The 12,628-nt window shown below is 45.8% G+C and overlaps 53 pseudogenes; all 53 read left to right on the plus strand.

The window, feature by feature from the left end:
• Positions 1-62: 62 nt before the first annotated feature.
• LOC140100944 (5S ribosomal RNA) lies at positions 63-181 on the plus strand (annotated as a pseudogene).
• A 70-nt stretch (positions 182-251) lies between these two features.
• On the plus strand, positions 252-370 carry LOC140100945 (5S ribosomal RNA; annotated as a pseudogene).
• A 68-nt stretch (positions 371-438) lies between these two features.
• On the plus strand, positions 439-557 carry LOC140084574 (5S ribosomal RNA; annotated as a pseudogene).
• Positions 558-816: 259 nt separating this feature from the next.
• LOC140100946 (5S ribosomal RNA) lies at positions 817-935 on the plus strand (annotated as a pseudogene).
• Positions 936-1,194: 259 nt separating this feature from the next.
• Positions 1,195-1,313, plus strand: LOC140095745 (5S ribosomal RNA; annotated as a pseudogene).
• A 70-nt stretch (positions 1,314-1,383) lies between these two features.
• On the plus strand, positions 1,384-1,502 carry LOC140081890 (5S ribosomal RNA; annotated as a pseudogene).
• A 251-nt stretch (positions 1,503-1,753) lies between these two features.
• LOC140100947 (5S ribosomal RNA) lies at positions 1,754-1,872 on the plus strand (annotated as a pseudogene).
• Positions 1,873-2,123: 251 nt separating this feature from the next.
• LOC140100948 (5S ribosomal RNA) lies at positions 2,124-2,242 on the plus strand (annotated as a pseudogene).
• A 259-nt stretch (positions 2,243-2,501) lies between these two features.
• On the plus strand, positions 2,502-2,620 carry LOC140087801 (5S ribosomal RNA; annotated as a pseudogene).
• Positions 2,621-2,690: 70 nt separating this feature from the next.
• LOC140100949 (5S ribosomal RNA) lies at positions 2,691-2,809 on the plus strand (annotated as a pseudogene).
• Positions 2,810-2,879: 70 nt separating this feature from the next.
• Positions 2,880-2,998, plus strand: LOC140100951 (5S ribosomal RNA; annotated as a pseudogene).
• Positions 2,999-3,249: 251 nt separating this feature from the next.
• On the plus strand, positions 3,250-3,368 carry LOC140100952 (5S ribosomal RNA; annotated as a pseudogene).
• Positions 3,369-3,438: 70 nt separating this feature from the next.
• Positions 3,439-3,557, plus strand: LOC140100953 (5S ribosomal RNA; annotated as a pseudogene).
• Positions 3,558-3,627: 70 nt separating this feature from the next.
• Positions 3,628-3,746, plus strand: LOC140100954 (5S ribosomal RNA; annotated as a pseudogene).
• A 70-nt stretch (positions 3,747-3,816) lies between these two features.
• Positions 3,817-3,935, plus strand: LOC140084420 (5S ribosomal RNA; annotated as a pseudogene).
• A 70-nt stretch (positions 3,936-4,005) lies between these two features.
• LOC140081891 (5S ribosomal RNA) lies at positions 4,006-4,124 on the plus strand (annotated as a pseudogene).
• Positions 4,125-4,745: 621 nt separating this feature from the next.
• Positions 4,746-4,864, plus strand: LOC140100956 (5S ribosomal RNA; annotated as a pseudogene).
• A 70-nt stretch (positions 4,865-4,934) lies between these two features.
• On the plus strand, positions 4,935-5,053 carry LOC140080962 (5S ribosomal RNA; annotated as a pseudogene).
• A 70-nt stretch (positions 5,054-5,123) lies between these two features.
• On the plus strand, positions 5,124-5,242 carry LOC140100957 (5S ribosomal RNA; annotated as a pseudogene).
• Positions 5,243-5,312: 70 nt separating this feature from the next.
• Positions 5,313-5,431, plus strand: LOC140084586 (5S ribosomal RNA; annotated as a pseudogene).
• A 259-nt stretch (positions 5,432-5,690) lies between these two features.
• On the plus strand, positions 5,691-5,809 carry LOC140100958 (5S ribosomal RNA; annotated as a pseudogene).
• A 259-nt stretch (positions 5,810-6,068) lies between these two features.
• LOC140098177 (5S ribosomal RNA) lies at positions 6,069-6,187 on the plus strand (annotated as a pseudogene).
• Positions 6,188-6,257: 70 nt separating this feature from the next.
• On the plus strand, positions 6,258-6,376 carry LOC140081892 (5S ribosomal RNA; annotated as a pseudogene).
• A 251-nt stretch (positions 6,377-6,627) lies between these two features.
• LOC140100959 (5S ribosomal RNA) lies at positions 6,628-6,746 on the plus strand (annotated as a pseudogene).
• A 70-nt stretch (positions 6,747-6,816) lies between these two features.
• Positions 6,817-6,935, plus strand: LOC140100960 (5S ribosomal RNA; annotated as a pseudogene).
• Positions 6,936-7,005: 70 nt separating this feature from the next.
• On the plus strand, positions 7,006-7,124 carry LOC140100962 (5S ribosomal RNA; annotated as a pseudogene).
• Positions 7,125-7,194: 70 nt separating this feature from the next.
• LOC140100963 (5S ribosomal RNA) lies at positions 7,195-7,313 on the plus strand (annotated as a pseudogene).
• A 70-nt stretch (positions 7,314-7,383) lies between these two features.
• Positions 7,384-7,502, plus strand: LOC140084421 (5S ribosomal RNA; annotated as a pseudogene).
• Positions 7,503-7,572: 70 nt separating this feature from the next.
• Positions 7,573-7,691, plus strand: LOC140081894 (5S ribosomal RNA; annotated as a pseudogene).
• A 251-nt stretch (positions 7,692-7,942) lies between these two features.
• On the plus strand, positions 7,943-8,061 carry LOC140100964 (5S ribosomal RNA; annotated as a pseudogene).
• A 70-nt stretch (positions 8,062-8,131) lies between these two features.
• LOC140084612 (5S ribosomal RNA) lies at positions 8,132-8,250 on the plus strand (annotated as a pseudogene).
• Positions 8,251-8,320: 70 nt separating this feature from the next.
• Positions 8,321-8,439, plus strand: LOC140100965 (5S ribosomal RNA; annotated as a pseudogene).
• Positions 8,440-8,509: 70 nt separating this feature from the next.
• LOC140097528 (5S ribosomal RNA) lies at positions 8,510-8,628 on the plus strand (annotated as a pseudogene).
• A 70-nt stretch (positions 8,629-8,698) lies between these two features.
• LOC140084422 (5S ribosomal RNA) lies at positions 8,699-8,817 on the plus strand (annotated as a pseudogene).
• A 70-nt stretch (positions 8,818-8,887) lies between these two features.
• Positions 8,888-9,006, plus strand: LOC140089137 (5S ribosomal RNA; annotated as a pseudogene).
• A 70-nt stretch (positions 9,007-9,076) lies between these two features.
• LOC140100966 (5S ribosomal RNA) lies at positions 9,077-9,195 on the plus strand (annotated as a pseudogene).
• Positions 9,196-9,265: 70 nt separating this feature from the next.
• LOC140100968 (5S ribosomal RNA) lies at positions 9,266-9,384 on the plus strand (annotated as a pseudogene).
• A 70-nt stretch (positions 9,385-9,454) lies between these two features.
• Positions 9,455-9,573, plus strand: LOC140100969 (5S ribosomal RNA; annotated as a pseudogene).
• Positions 9,574-9,643: 70 nt separating this feature from the next.
• LOC140084424 (5S ribosomal RNA) lies at positions 9,644-9,762 on the plus strand (annotated as a pseudogene).
• A 70-nt stretch (positions 9,763-9,832) lies between these two features.
• On the plus strand, positions 9,833-9,951 carry LOC140081895 (5S ribosomal RNA; annotated as a pseudogene).
• Positions 9,952-10,202: 251 nt separating this feature from the next.
• On the plus strand, positions 10,203-10,321 carry LOC140100970 (5S ribosomal RNA; annotated as a pseudogene).
• A 70-nt stretch (positions 10,322-10,391) lies between these two features.
• Positions 10,392-10,510, plus strand: LOC140093285 (5S ribosomal RNA; annotated as a pseudogene).
• A 70-nt stretch (positions 10,511-10,580) lies between these two features.
• LOC140100971 (5S ribosomal RNA) lies at positions 10,581-10,699 on the plus strand (annotated as a pseudogene).
• A 70-nt stretch (positions 10,700-10,769) lies between these two features.
• Positions 10,770-10,888, plus strand: LOC140083417 (5S ribosomal RNA; annotated as a pseudogene).
• A 70-nt stretch (positions 10,889-10,958) lies between these two features.
• On the plus strand, positions 10,959-11,077 carry LOC140087489 (5S ribosomal RNA; annotated as a pseudogene).
• A 70-nt stretch (positions 11,078-11,147) lies between these two features.
• Positions 11,148-11,266, plus strand: LOC140100973 (5S ribosomal RNA; annotated as a pseudogene).
• Positions 11,267-11,336: 70 nt separating this feature from the next.
• LOC140100975 (5S ribosomal RNA) lies at positions 11,337-11,455 on the plus strand (annotated as a pseudogene).
• A 70-nt stretch (positions 11,456-11,525) lies between these two features.
• Positions 11,526-11,644, plus strand: LOC140084052 (5S ribosomal RNA; annotated as a pseudogene).
• Positions 11,645-11,714: 70 nt separating this feature from the next.
• LOC140089138 (5S ribosomal RNA) lies at positions 11,715-11,833 on the plus strand (annotated as a pseudogene).
• Positions 11,834-11,903: 70 nt separating this feature from the next.
• Positions 11,904-12,022, plus strand: LOC140100976 (5S ribosomal RNA; annotated as a pseudogene).
• A 70-nt stretch (positions 12,023-12,092) lies between these two features.
• Positions 12,093-12,211, plus strand: LOC140100977 (5S ribosomal RNA; annotated as a pseudogene).
• Positions 12,212-12,281: 70 nt separating this feature from the next.
• LOC140100978 (5S ribosomal RNA) lies at positions 12,282-12,400 on the plus strand (annotated as a pseudogene).
• A 70-nt stretch (positions 12,401-12,470) lies between these two features.
• LOC140084425 (5S ribosomal RNA) lies at positions 12,471-12,589 on the plus strand (annotated as a pseudogene).
• The last annotated feature ends 39 nt before the right edge of the window (positions 12,590-12,628 follow it).

The raw sequence follows: 12,628 nt of genomic DNA on the forward strand, positions 1-12,628 counted from the left end.
CCTGAAAATTGTGTTAGTTTCTCTATGAGATAGTAAAAGAAGGTTCAAATTGAACAGCTGCTGTCAACGGCCATTCTAAGCTGAATGTGCCTGCTCTCGTCAGATCGCAGCAGCAATGCAGCTTAAGGCTTGGCAAGTACCAGCATGGGAGACTGGCTGGGAATCCCAAGTTCCGTTGACCTTTTTGAACCTGAAAATTGTGTTAGTTTCTCTATGAGATAGTAAAAGAAGGTTCAAATTGAACAGCTGCTGTCAACGGCCATTCTAAGCTGAATGTGCCTGCTCTCGTCAGATCGCAGCAGCAATGCAGCTTAAGGCTTGGCAAGTACCAGCATGGGAGACTGGCTGGGAATCCCAAGTTCCGTTGACCTTTTTGAACCTGAAAATTGTTAGTTTCTCTATGAGATAGTAAAAGAAGGTTCAAATTGAACAGCTGCTGTCAACGGCCATTCTAAGCTGAATGTGCCTGCTCTCGTCAGATCGCAGCAGCAATGCAGCTTAAGGCTTGGAAAGTACCAGCATGGGAGACTGGCTGGGAATCCCAAGTTCCGTTGACCTTTTTGAACCTGAAAATTGTTAGTTTCTCTGTCAAAGATGGTAAAAGAAGGTTCAAATTGAACAGCTGCTGTCAACGGCTATTCTAAGCTGAATGTGCCTGCTCTCGTCACATGGCAGCAGCAATGCAGCTTAAGGCTTGGCAAGTACCAGCATGGGAGACTGGCTGGGAATCCCAAGTTCCGTTGACCTTTTTGAACCTGAAAATTGTGTTAGTTTCTCTATGAGATAGTAAAAGAAGGTTCAAATTGAACAGCTGCTGTCAACGGCCATTCTAAGCTGAATGTGCCTGCTCTCGTCAGATCGCAGCAGCAATGCAGCTTAAGGCTTGGCAAGTACCAGCATGGGAGACTGGCTGGGAATCCCAAGTTCCGTTGACCTTTTTGAACCTGAAAATTGTGTTAGTTTCTCTATGAGATAGTAAAAGAAGGTTCAAATTGAACAGCTGCTGTCAACGGCCATTCTAAGCTGAATGTGCGTGCTCTTGTTGGATCACAGCAGCGATGCGGCTTAAGGCTTGGCAAGTACCAGCATGGGAGACTGGCTGCGAATCCCAAGTTCTGTTGACCTTTTTGAACCTGAAAATTGTGTTAGTTTCTCTATGAGATAGTAAAAGAAGGTTCAAATTGAACAGCTGCTGTCAACAGCCAATCTAAGCTGAATGTGCCTGCTCTCGTCAGATCGCAGCAGCAATGCAGCTTAAGGCTTGGCAAGTACCAGCATGGGAGACTGGCTGGGAATCCCAAGTTCCGTTGACCTTTTTGAACCTGAAAATTGTGTTAGTTTCTCTATGAGATAGTAAAAGAAGGTTCAAATTGAACAGCTGCTGTCAACAGCCATTCTAAGCTGAATGTGCCTGCTCTCGTCAGATCGCAGCAGCAATGCAGCTTAAGGCTTGGCAAGTACCAGCATGGGAGACTGGCTGGGAATCCCAAGTTCTGTTGACCTTTTTGAACCTGAAAATTGTGTTAGTTTCTCTATGAGATAGTAAAAGAAGGTTCAAATTGAACAGCCGCTGTCAACGGCCATTCTAAGCTGAATGTGCCTGCTCTCGTCAGATCGCAGCAGCTTAAGGCTTGGCAAGTACCAGCATGGGAGACTGGCTGGGAATCCCAAGTTCCGTTGACCTTTTTGAACCTGAAAATTGTGTTAGTTTCTCTATGAGATAGTAAAAGAAGGTTCAAATTGAACAGCTGCTGTCAACGGCCATTCTAAGCTGAATGTGCCTGCTCTCGTCAGATCGCAGCAGCAATGCAGCTTAAGGCTTGGCAAGTACCAGCATGGGAGACTGGCTGGGAATCCCAAGTTCCGTTGACCTTTTTGAACCTGAAAATTGTGTTAGTTTCTCTATGAGATAGTAAAAGAAGGTTCAAATTGAACAGCTGCTGTCAACGGCCATTCTAAGCTGAATGTGCCTGCTCTCGTCAGATCGCAGCAGCTTAAGGCTTGGCAAGTACCAGCATGGGAGACTGGCTGGGAATCCCAAGTTCCGTTGACCTTTTTGAACCTGAAAATTGTGTTAGTTTCTCTATGAGATAGTAAAAGAAGGTTCAAATTGAACAGCTGCTGTCAACGGCCATTCTAAGCTGAATGTGCCTGCTCTCGTCAGATCGCAGCAGCAATGCAGCTTAAGGCTTGGCAAGTACCAGCATGGGAGACTGGCTGGGAATCCCAAGTTCCGTTGACCTTTTTGAACCTGAAAATTGTGTTAGTTTCTCTATGAGATAGTAAAAGAAGGTTCAAATTGAACAGCTGCTGTCAACAGCCAATCTAAGCTGAATGTGCCTACTCTCGTCAGATCGCAGCAGCAATGCAGCTTAAGGCTTGGCAAGTACCAGCATGGGAGACTGGCTGGGAATCCCAAGTTCCGTTGACCTTTTTGAACCTGAAAATTGTGTTAGTTTCTCTATGAGATAGTAAAAGAAGGTTCAAAGTGAACAGTTGCTGTCAACGGCCATTCTAAGCTGAATGTGCCTGCTCTCGTCAGATCGCAGCAGCAATGCAGCTTAAGGCTTGGCAAGTACCAGCATGGGAGACTGGCTGGGAATCCCATGTTCTGTTGACCTTTTTGAACCTGAAAATTGTGTTAGTTTCTCTATGAGATAGTAAAAGAAGGTTCAAATTGAACAGCTGCTGTCAACGGCCATTCTAAGCTGAATGTGCCTGCTCTCGTCAGATCGCAGCAGCAATGCAGCTTAAGGCTTGGCAAGTACCAGCATGGGAGACTGGCTGGGAATCCCAAGTTCCGTTGACCTTTTTGAACCTGAAAATTGTGTTAGTTTCTCTATGAGATAGTAAAAGAAGGTTCAAATTGAACAGCTGCTGTCAACGGCCATTCTAAGCTGAATGTGCCTGCTCTCGTCAGATCGCAGCAGCAATGCAGCTTAAGGCTTGGCAAGTACCAGCATGGGAGACTGGCTGGGAATCCCAAGTTCCGTTGACCTTTTTGAACCTGAAAATTGTGTTAGTTTCTCTATGAGATAGTAAAAGAAGGTTCAAATTGAACAGCTGCTGTCAACGGCCATTCTAAGCTGAATGTGCCTGCTCTCGTCAGATCGCAGCAGCTTAATGCTTGGCAAGTACCAGCATGGGAGACTGGCTGGGAATCCCAAGTTCCGTTGACCTTTTTGAACCTGAAAATTGTGTTAGTTTCTCTATGAGATAGTAAAAGAAGGTTCAAATTGAACAGCTGCTGTCAACGGCCATTCTAAGCTGAATGTGCCTGCTCTCGTCAGATCGCAGCAGCAATGCAGCTTAAGGCTTGGCAAGTACCAGCATGGGAGACTGGCTGGGAATCCCAAGTTCCGTTGACCTTTTTGAACCTGAAAATTGTTAGTTTCTCTGTCAAAGATGGTAAAAGAAGGTTCAAATTGAACAGCTGCTGTCAACGGCCATTCTAAGCTGAATGTGCCTGCTCTCGTCAGATCGCAGCAGCAATGCAGCTTAAGGCTTGGCAAGTACCAGCATGGGAGACTGGCTGGGAATCCCAAGTTCCGTTGACCTTTTTGAACCTGAAAATTGTGTTAGTTTCTCTATGAGATAGTAAAAGAAGGTTCAAACTGAACAGCTGCTGTCAACGGCCATTCTAAGCTGAATGTGCCTGCTCTCGTCAGATCGCAGCAGCAATGCAGCTTAAGGCTTGGCAAGTACCAGCATGGGAGACTGGCTGGGAATCCCAAGTTCCGTTGACCTTTTTGAACCTGAAAATTGTGTTAGTTTCTCTATGAGATAGTAAAAGAAGGTTCAAACTGAACAGCTGCTGTCAACGGCCATTCTAAGCTGAATGTGCCTGCTCTCGTCAGATCGCAGCATCAATGCAGCTTAAGGCTTGGCAAGTACCAGCATGGGAGACTGGCTGGGAATCCCAAGTTCCGTTGACCTTTTTGAACCTGAAAATTGTGTTAGTTTCTCTATGAGATAGTAAAAGAAGGTTCAAATTGAACAGCTGCTGTCAACAGCCATTCTAAGCTGAATGTGCCTGCTCTCGTCAGATCGCAGCAGCAATGCAGCTTAAGGCTTGGCAAGTACCAGCATGGGAGACTGGCTGGGAATCCCAAGTTCTGTTGACCTTTTTGAACCTGAAAATTGTGTTAGTTTCTCTATGAGATAGTAAAAGAAGGTTCAAATTGAACAGCCGCTGTCAACGGCCATTCTAAGCTGAATGTGCCTGCTCTCGTCAGATCGCAGCAGCTTAAGGCTTGGCAAGTACCAGCATGGGAGACTGGCTGGGAATCCCAAGTTCTGTTGACCTTTTTGAACCTGAAAATTGTGTTAGTTTCTCTATGAGATAGTAAAAGAAGGTTCAAATTGAACAGCTGCTGTCAACGGCTATTCTAAGCTGAATGTGCCTGCTCTCGTCACATGGCAGCAGCAATGCAGCTTAAGGCTTGGCAAGTACCAGCATGGGAGACTGGCTGGGAATCCCAAGTTCCGTTGACCTTTTTGAACCTGAAAATTGTGTTAGTTTCTCTATGAGAAAGTAAAAGAAGGTTCAAATTGAACAGCTGCTGTCAACGGCCATTCTAAGCTGAATGTGCCTGCTCTCGTCAGATCGCAGCAGCTTAAGGCTTGGCAAGTACCAGCATGGGAGACTGGCTGGGAATCCCAAGTTCCGTTGACCTTTTTGAACCTGAAAATTGTGTTAGTTTCTCTATGAGATAGTAAAAGAAGGTTCAAATTGAACAGCTGCTGTCAACGGCCATTCTAAGCTGAATGTGCCTGCTCTCGTCAGATCGCAGCAGCAATGCAGCTTAAGGCTTGGCAAGTACCAGCATGGGAGACTGGCTGGGAATCCCAAGTTCCGTTGACCTTTTTGAACCTGAAAATTGTTAGTTTCTCTGTCAAAGATGGTAAAAGAAGGTTCAAATTGAACAGCTGCTGTCAACGGCCATTCTAAGCTGAATGTGCCTGCTCTCGTCAGATCGCAGCAGCAATGCAGCTTAAGGCTTGGCAAGTACCAGCATGGGAGACTGGCTGGGAATCCCAAGTTCTGTTGACCTTTTTGAACCTGAAAATTGTGTTAGTTTCTCTATGAGATAGTAAAAGAAGGTTCAAATTGAACAGCTGCTGTCAACGGCCATTCTAAGCTGAATGTGCCTGCTCTCGTCAGATCGCAGCAGCAATGCAGCTTAAGGCTTGGCAAGTACCAGCATGGGAGACTGGCTGGGAATCCCAAGTTCCGTTGACCTTTTTGAACCTGAAAATTGTGTTAGTTTCTCTATGAGATAGTAAAAGAAGGTTCAAATTGAACAGCTGCTGTCAACGGCCATTCTAAGCTGAATGTGCCTGCTCTCGTCAGATCGCAGCAGCAATGCAGCTTAAGGCTTGGAAAGTACCAGCATGGGAGACTGGCTGGGAATCCCAAGTTCCGTTGACCTTTTTGAACCTGAAAATTGTTAGTTTCTCTGTCAAAGATGGTAAAAGAAGGTTCAAATTGAACAGCTGCTGTCAACGGCTATTCTAAGCTGAATGTGCCTGCTCTCGTCACATGGCAGCAGCAATGCAGCTTAAGGCTTGGCAAGTACCAGCATGGGAGACTGGCTGGGAATCCCAAGTTCCGTTGACCTTTTTGAACCTGAAAATTGTGTTAGTTTCTCTATGAGATAGTAAAAGAAGGTTCAAATTGAACAGCTGCTGTCAACGGCCATTCTAAGCTGAATGTGCCTGCTCTCGTCAGATCGCAGCAGCAATGCAGCTTAAGGCTTGGCAAGTACCAGCATGGGAGACTGGCTGGGAATCCCAAGTTCCGTTGACCTTTTTGAACCTGAAAATTGTGTTAGTTTCTCTATGAGATAGTAAAAGAAGGTTCAAATTGAACAGCTGCTGTCAACGGCCATTCTAAGCTGAATGTGCGTGCTCTTGTTGGATCACAGCAGCGATGCGGCTTAAGGCTTGGCAAGTACCAGCATGGGAGACTGGCTGCGAATCCCAAGTTCTGTTGACCTTTTTGAACCTGAAAATTGTGTTAGTTTCTCTATGAGATAGTAAAAGAAGGTTCAAATTGAACAGCTGCTGTCAACAGCCAATCTAAGCTGAATGTGCCTGCTCTCGTCAGATCGCAGCAGCAATGCAGCTTAAGGCTTGGCAAGTACCAGCATGGGAGACTGGCTGGGAGTCCCAAGTTCCGTTGACCTTTTTGAACCTGAAAATTGTGTTAGTTTCTCTATGAGATAGTAAAAGAAGGTTCAAATTGAACAGCTGCTGTCAACAGCCATTCTAAGCTGAATGTGCCTGCTCTCGTCAGATCGCAGCAGCAATGCAGCTTAAGGCTTGGCAAGTACCAGCATGGGAGACTGGCTGGGAATCCCAAGTTCTGTTGACCTTTTTGAACCTGAAAATTGTGTTAGTTTCTCTATGAGATAGTAAAAGAAGGTTCAAATTGAACAGCCGCTGTCAACGGCCATTCTAAGCTGAATGTGCCTGCTCTCGTCAGATCGCAGCAGCTTAAGGCTTGGCAAGTACCAGCATGGGAGACTGGCTGGGAATCCCAAGTTCCGTTGACCTTTTTGAACCTGAAAATTGTGTTAGTTTCTCTATGAGATAGTAAAAGAAGGTTCAAATTGAACAGCTGCTGTCAACGGCCATTCTAAGCTGAATGTGCCTGCTCTCGTCAGATCGCAGCAGCAATGCAGCTTAAGGCTTGGCAAGTACCAGCATGGGAGACTGGCTGGGAATCCCAAGTTCCGTTGACCTTTTTGAACCTGAAAATTGTGTTAGTTTCTCTATGAGATAGTAAAAGAAGGTTCAAATTGAACAGCTGCTGTCAACGGCCATTCTAAGCTGAATGTGCCTGCTCTCGTCAGATCGCAGCAGCAATGCAGCTTAAGGCTTGGCAAGTACCAGCATGGGAGACTGGCTGGGAATCCCAAGTTCCGTTGACCTTTTTGAACCTGAAAATTGTTAGTTTCTCTGTCAAAGATGGTAAAAGAAGGTTCAAATTGAACAGCTGCTGTCAACGGCCATTCTAAGCTGAATGTGCCTGCTCTCGTCAGATCGCAGCAGCAATGCAGCTTAAGGCTTGGCAAGTACCAGCATGGGAGACTGGCTGGGAATCCCAAGTTCCGTTGACCTTTTTTAACCTGAAAATTGTGTTAGTTTCTCTATGAGATAGTAAAAGAAGGTTCAAACTGAACAGCTGCTGTCAACGGCCATTCTAAGCTGAATGTGCCTGCTCTCGTCAGATCGCAGCAGCAATGCAGCTTAAGGCTTGGCAAGTACCAGCATGGGAGACTGGCTGGGAATCCCAAGTTCCGTTGACCTTTTTGAACCTGAAAATTGTGTTAGTTTCTCTATGAGATAGTAAAAGAAGGTTTAAACTGAACAGCTGCTGTCAACGGCCATTCTAAGCTGAATGTGCCTGCTCTCGTCAGATCGCAGCATCAATGCAGCTTAAGGCTTGGCAAGTACCAGCATGGGAGACTGGCTGGGAATCCCAAGTTCCGTTGACCTTTTTGAACCTGAAAATTGTGTTAGTTTCTCTATGAGATAGTAAAAGAAGGTTCAAATTGAACAGCTGCTGTCAACAGCCATTCTAAGCTGAATGTGCCTGCTCTCGTCAGATCGCAGCAGCAATGCAGCTTAAGGCTTGGCAAGTACCAGCATGGGAGACTGGCTGGGAATCCCAAGTTCTGTTGACCTTTTTGAACCTGAAAATTGTGTTAGTTTCTCTATGAGATAGTAAAAGAAGGTTCAAATTCAACAGCTGCTGTCAACGGCCATTCTAAGCTGAATGTGCCTGCTCTCGTCAGATCGCAGCAGCTTAAGGCTTGGCAAGTACCAGCATGGGAGACTGGCTGGGAATCCCAAGTTCCGTTGACCTTTTTGAACCTGAAAATTGTGTTAGTTTCTCTATGAGATAGTAAAAGAAGGTTCATATTGAACAGCTGCTGTCAACGGCCATTCTAAGCTGAATGTGCCTGCTCTCGTCAGATCGCAGCAGCAATGCAGCTTAAGGCTTGGCAAGTACCAGCATGGGAGACTGGCTGGGAATCCCAAGTTCCGTTGACCTTTTTGAACCTGAAAATTGTGTTAGTTTCTCTATGAGATAGTAAAAGAAGGTTCAAATTGAACAGCTGCTGTCAACGGCCATTCTAAGCTGAATGTGCCTGCTCTCGTCAGATCGCAGCAGCAATGCAGCTTAAGGCTTGGCAAGTACCAGCATGGGAGTCTGGCTGGGAATCCCAAGTTCCGTTGACCTTTTTGAACCTGAAAATTGTTAGTTTCTCTGTCAAAGATGGTAAAAGAAGGTTCAAATTGAACAGCTGCTGTCAACGGCCATTCTAAGCTGAATGTGCCTGCTCTCGTCAGATCGCAGCAGCAATGCAGCTTAAGGCTTGGCAAGTACCAGCATGGGAGACTGGCTGGGAATCCCAAGTTCCGTTGACCTTTTTGAACCTGAAAATTGTGTTAGTTTCTCTATGAGATAGTAAAAGAAGGTTCAAACTGAACAGCTACTGTCAACGGCCATTCTAAGCTGAATGTGCCTGCTCTCGTCACATCGCAGCAGCAATGCAGCTTAAGGCTTGGCAAGTACCAGCATGGGAGACTGGCTGGGAATCCCAAGTTCCGTTGACCTTTTTGAACCTGAAAATTGTGTTAGTTTCTCTATGAGATAGTAAAAGAAGGTTCAAACTGAACAGCTGCTGTCAACGGCCATTCTAAGCTGAATGTGCCTGCTCTCGTCAGATCGCAGCATCAATGCAGCTTAAGGCTTGGCAAGTACCAGCATGGGAGACTGGCTGGGAATCCCAAGTTCCGTTGACCTTTTTGAACCTGAAAATTGTGTTAGTTTCTCTATGAGATAGTAAAAGAAGGTTCAAATTGAACAGCTGCTGTCAACAGCCATTCTAAGCTGAATGTGCCTGCTCTCGTCAGATCGCAGCAGCAATGCAGCTTAAGGCTTGGCAAGTACCAGCATGGAAGACTGGCTGGGAATCCCAAGTTCTGTTGACCTTTTTGAACCTGAAAATTGTGTTAGTTTCTCTATGAGATAGTAAAAGAAGGTTCAAATTGAACAGCTGCTGTCAACGGCCATTCTAAGCTGAATGTGCCTGCTCTCGTCAGATCGCAGCAGCAATGCAGCTTAAGGCTTGGCAAGTACCAGCATGGGAGACTGGCTGGGAATCCCAAGTTCCGTTGACCTTTTTGAACCTGAAAATTGTGTTAGTTTCTCTATGAGATAGTAAAAGAAGGTTCAAATTGAACAGCTGCTGTCAACGGCCATTCTAAGCTGAATGTGCCTGCTCTCGTCAGATCGCAGCAGCAATGCAGCTTAAGGCTTGGCAAGTACCAGCATGGGAGACTGGCTGGGAATCCCAAGTTCCGTTGACCTTTTTGAACCTGAAAATTGTGTTAGTTTCTCTATGAGATAGTAAAAGAAGGTTCAAACTGAACAGCTGCTGTCAACGGCCATTCTAAGCTGAATGTGCCTGCTCTCGTCAGATCGCAGCAGCAATGCAGCTTAAGGCTTGGCAAGTACCAGCATGGGAGACTGGCTGGGAATCCCAAGTTCCGTTGACCTTTTTGAACCTGAAAATTGTGTTAGTTTCTCTATGAGATAGTAAAAGAAGGTTTAAACTGAACAGCTGCTGTCAACGGCCATTCTAAGCTGAATGTGCCTGCTCTCGTCAGATCGCAGCATCAATGCAGCTTAAGGCTTGGCAAGTACCAGCATGGGAGACTGGCTGGGAATCCCAAGTTCCGTTGACCTTTTTGAACCTGAAAATTGTGTTAGTTTCTCTATGAGATAGTAAAAGAAGGTTCAAATTGAACAGCTGCTGTCAACAGCCATTCTAAGCTGAATGTGCCTGCTCTCGTCAGATCGCAGCAGCAATGCAGCTTAAGGCTTGGCAAGTACCAGCATGGGAGACTGGCTGGGAATCCCAAGTTCTGTTGACCTTTTTGAACCTGAAAATTGTGTTAGTTTCTCTATGAGATAGTAAAAGAAGGTTCAAATTGAACAGCTGCTGTCAACGGCCATTCTAAGCTGAATGTGCCTGCTCTCGTCAGATCGCAGCAGCTTAAGGCTTGGCAAGTACCAGCATGGGAGACTGGCTGGGAATCCCAAGTTCTGTTGACCTTTTTGAACCTGAAAATTGTGTTAGTTTCTCTATGAGATAGTAAAAGAAGGTTCATATTGAACAGCTGCTGTCAACGGCCATTCTAAGCTGAATGTGCCTGCTCTCGTCAGATCGCAGCAGCAATGCAGCTTAAGGCTTGGCAAGTACCAGCATGGGAGACTGGCTGGGAATCCCAAGTTCCGTTGACCTTTTTGAACCTGAAAATTGTGTTAGTTTCTCTATGAGATACTAAAAGAAGGTTCAAATTGAACAGCTGCTGTCACCGGCCATTCTAAGCTGAATGTGCCTGCTCTCGTCAGATCGCAGCAGCAATGCAGCTTAAGGCTTGGCAAGTACCAGCATGGGAGACTGGCTGGGAACCCCAAGTTCCGTTGACCTTTTTGAACCTGAAAATTGTTAGTTTCTCTGTCAAAGATGGTAAAAGAAGGTTCAAATTGAACAGCTGCTGTCAACGGCCATTCTAAGCTGAATGTGCCTGCTCTCGTCAGATCGCAGCAGCAATGCAGCTTAAGGCTTGGCAAGTACCAGCATGGGAGACTGGCTGGGAATCCCAAGTTCCGTTGACCTTTTTGAACCTGAAAATTGTGTTAGTTTCTCTATGAGATAGTAAAAGAAGGTTCAAACTGAACAGCTACTGTCAACGGCCATTCTAAGCTTAATGTGCCTGCTCTCGTCAGATCGCAGCAGCAATGCAGCTTAAGGCTTGGCAAGTACCAGCATGGGAGACTGGCTGGGAATCCCAAGTTCCGTTGACCTTTTTGAACCTGAAAATTGTGTTAGTTTCTCTATGAGATAGTAAAAGAAGGTTCAAATTGAACAGCTGCTGTCAACGGCCATTCTAAGCTGAATGTGCCTGCTCTCGTCAGATCGCAGCAGCAATGCAGCTTAAGGCTTGGCAAGTACCAGCATGGAAGACTGGCTGGGAATCCCAAGTTCTGTTGACCTTTTTGAACCTGAAAATTGTGTTAGTTTCTCTATGAGATAGTAAAAGAAGGTTCAAATTGAACAGCTGCTGTCAACGGCCATTCTAAGCTGAATGTGCCTGCTCTCGTCAGATCGCAGCAGCAATGCAGCTTAAGGCTTGGCAAGTACCAGCATGGGAGACTGGCTGGGAATCCCAAGTTCCGTTGACCTTTTTGAACCTGAAAATTGTGTTAGTTTCTCTATGAGATAGTAAAAGAAGGTTCAAATTGAACAGCTGCTGTCAACGGCCATTCTAAGCTGAATGTGCCTGCTCTCGTCAGATCGCAGCAGCAATGCAGCTTAAGGCTTGGCAAGTACCAGCATGGGAGACTGGCTGGGAATCCCAAGTTCCGTTGACCTTTTTGAACCTGAAAATTGTTAGTTTCTCTGTCAAAGATGGTAAAAGAAGGTTCAAATTGAACAGCTGCTGTCAACGGCCATTCTAAGCTGAATGTGCCTGCTCTCGTCAGATCGCAGCAGCAATGCAGCTTAAGACTTGGCAAGTACCAGCATGGGAGACTGGCTGGGAATCCCAAGTTCCGTTGACCTTTTTGAACCTGAAAATTGTGTTAGTTTCTCTATGAGATAGTAAAAGAAGGTTCAAATTGAACAGCTGCTGTCAACAGCCATTCTAAGCTGAATGTGCCTGCTCTCGTCAGATCGCAGCAGCAATGCAGCTTAAGGCTTGGCAAGTACCAGCATGGAAGACTGGCTGGGAATCCCAAGTTCTGTTGACCTTTTTGAACCTGAAAATTGTGTTAGTTTCTCTATGAGATAGTAAAAGAAGGTTCAAATTGAACAGCTGCTGTCAACGGCCATTCTAAGCTGAATGTGCCTGCTCTCGTCAGATCGCAGCAGCAATGCAGCTTAAGGCTTGGCAAGTACCAGCATGGGAGACTGGCTGGGAATCCCAAGTTCCGTTGACCTTTTTGAACCTGAAAATTGTTAGTTTCTCTGTCAAAGATGGTAAAAGAAGTTTCAAATTGAACAGCTGCTGTCAACGGCCATTCTAAGCTGAATGTGCCTGCTCTCGTCAGATCGCAGCAGCAATGCAGCTTAAGGCTTGGCAAGTACCAGCATGGGAGACTGGCTGGGAATCCCAAGTTCCGTTGACCTTTTTGAACCTGAAAATTGTGTTAGTTTCTCTATGAGATAGTAAAAGAAGGTTCAAACTGAACAGCTGCTGTCAACGGCCATTCTAAGCTGAATGTGCCTGCTCTCGTCAGATCGCAGCAGCAATGCAGCTTAAGGCTTGGCAAGTACCAGCATGGGAGACTGGCTGGGAATCCCAAGTTCCGTTGACCTTTTTGAACCTGAAAATTGTGTTAGTTTCTCTATGAGATAGTAAAAGAAGGTTCAAACTGAACAGCTGCTGTCAACGGCCATTCTAAGCTGAATGTGCCTGCTCTCGTCAGATCGCAGCATCAATGCAGCTTAAGGCTTGGCAAGTACCAGCATGGGAGACTGGCTGGGAATCCCAAGTTCCGTTGACCTTTTTGAACCTGAAAATTGTGTTAGTTTCTCTATGAGAT

This window comes from Engystomops pustulosus, chromosome 9 (genome assembly GCF_040894005.1).
Source record: "Engystomops pustulosus chromosome 9, aEngPut4.maternal, whole genome shotgun sequence".
Taxonomy (NCBI): Eukaryota; Metazoa; Chordata; class Amphibia; order Anura; family Leptodactylidae; genus Engystomops; species Engystomops pustulosus.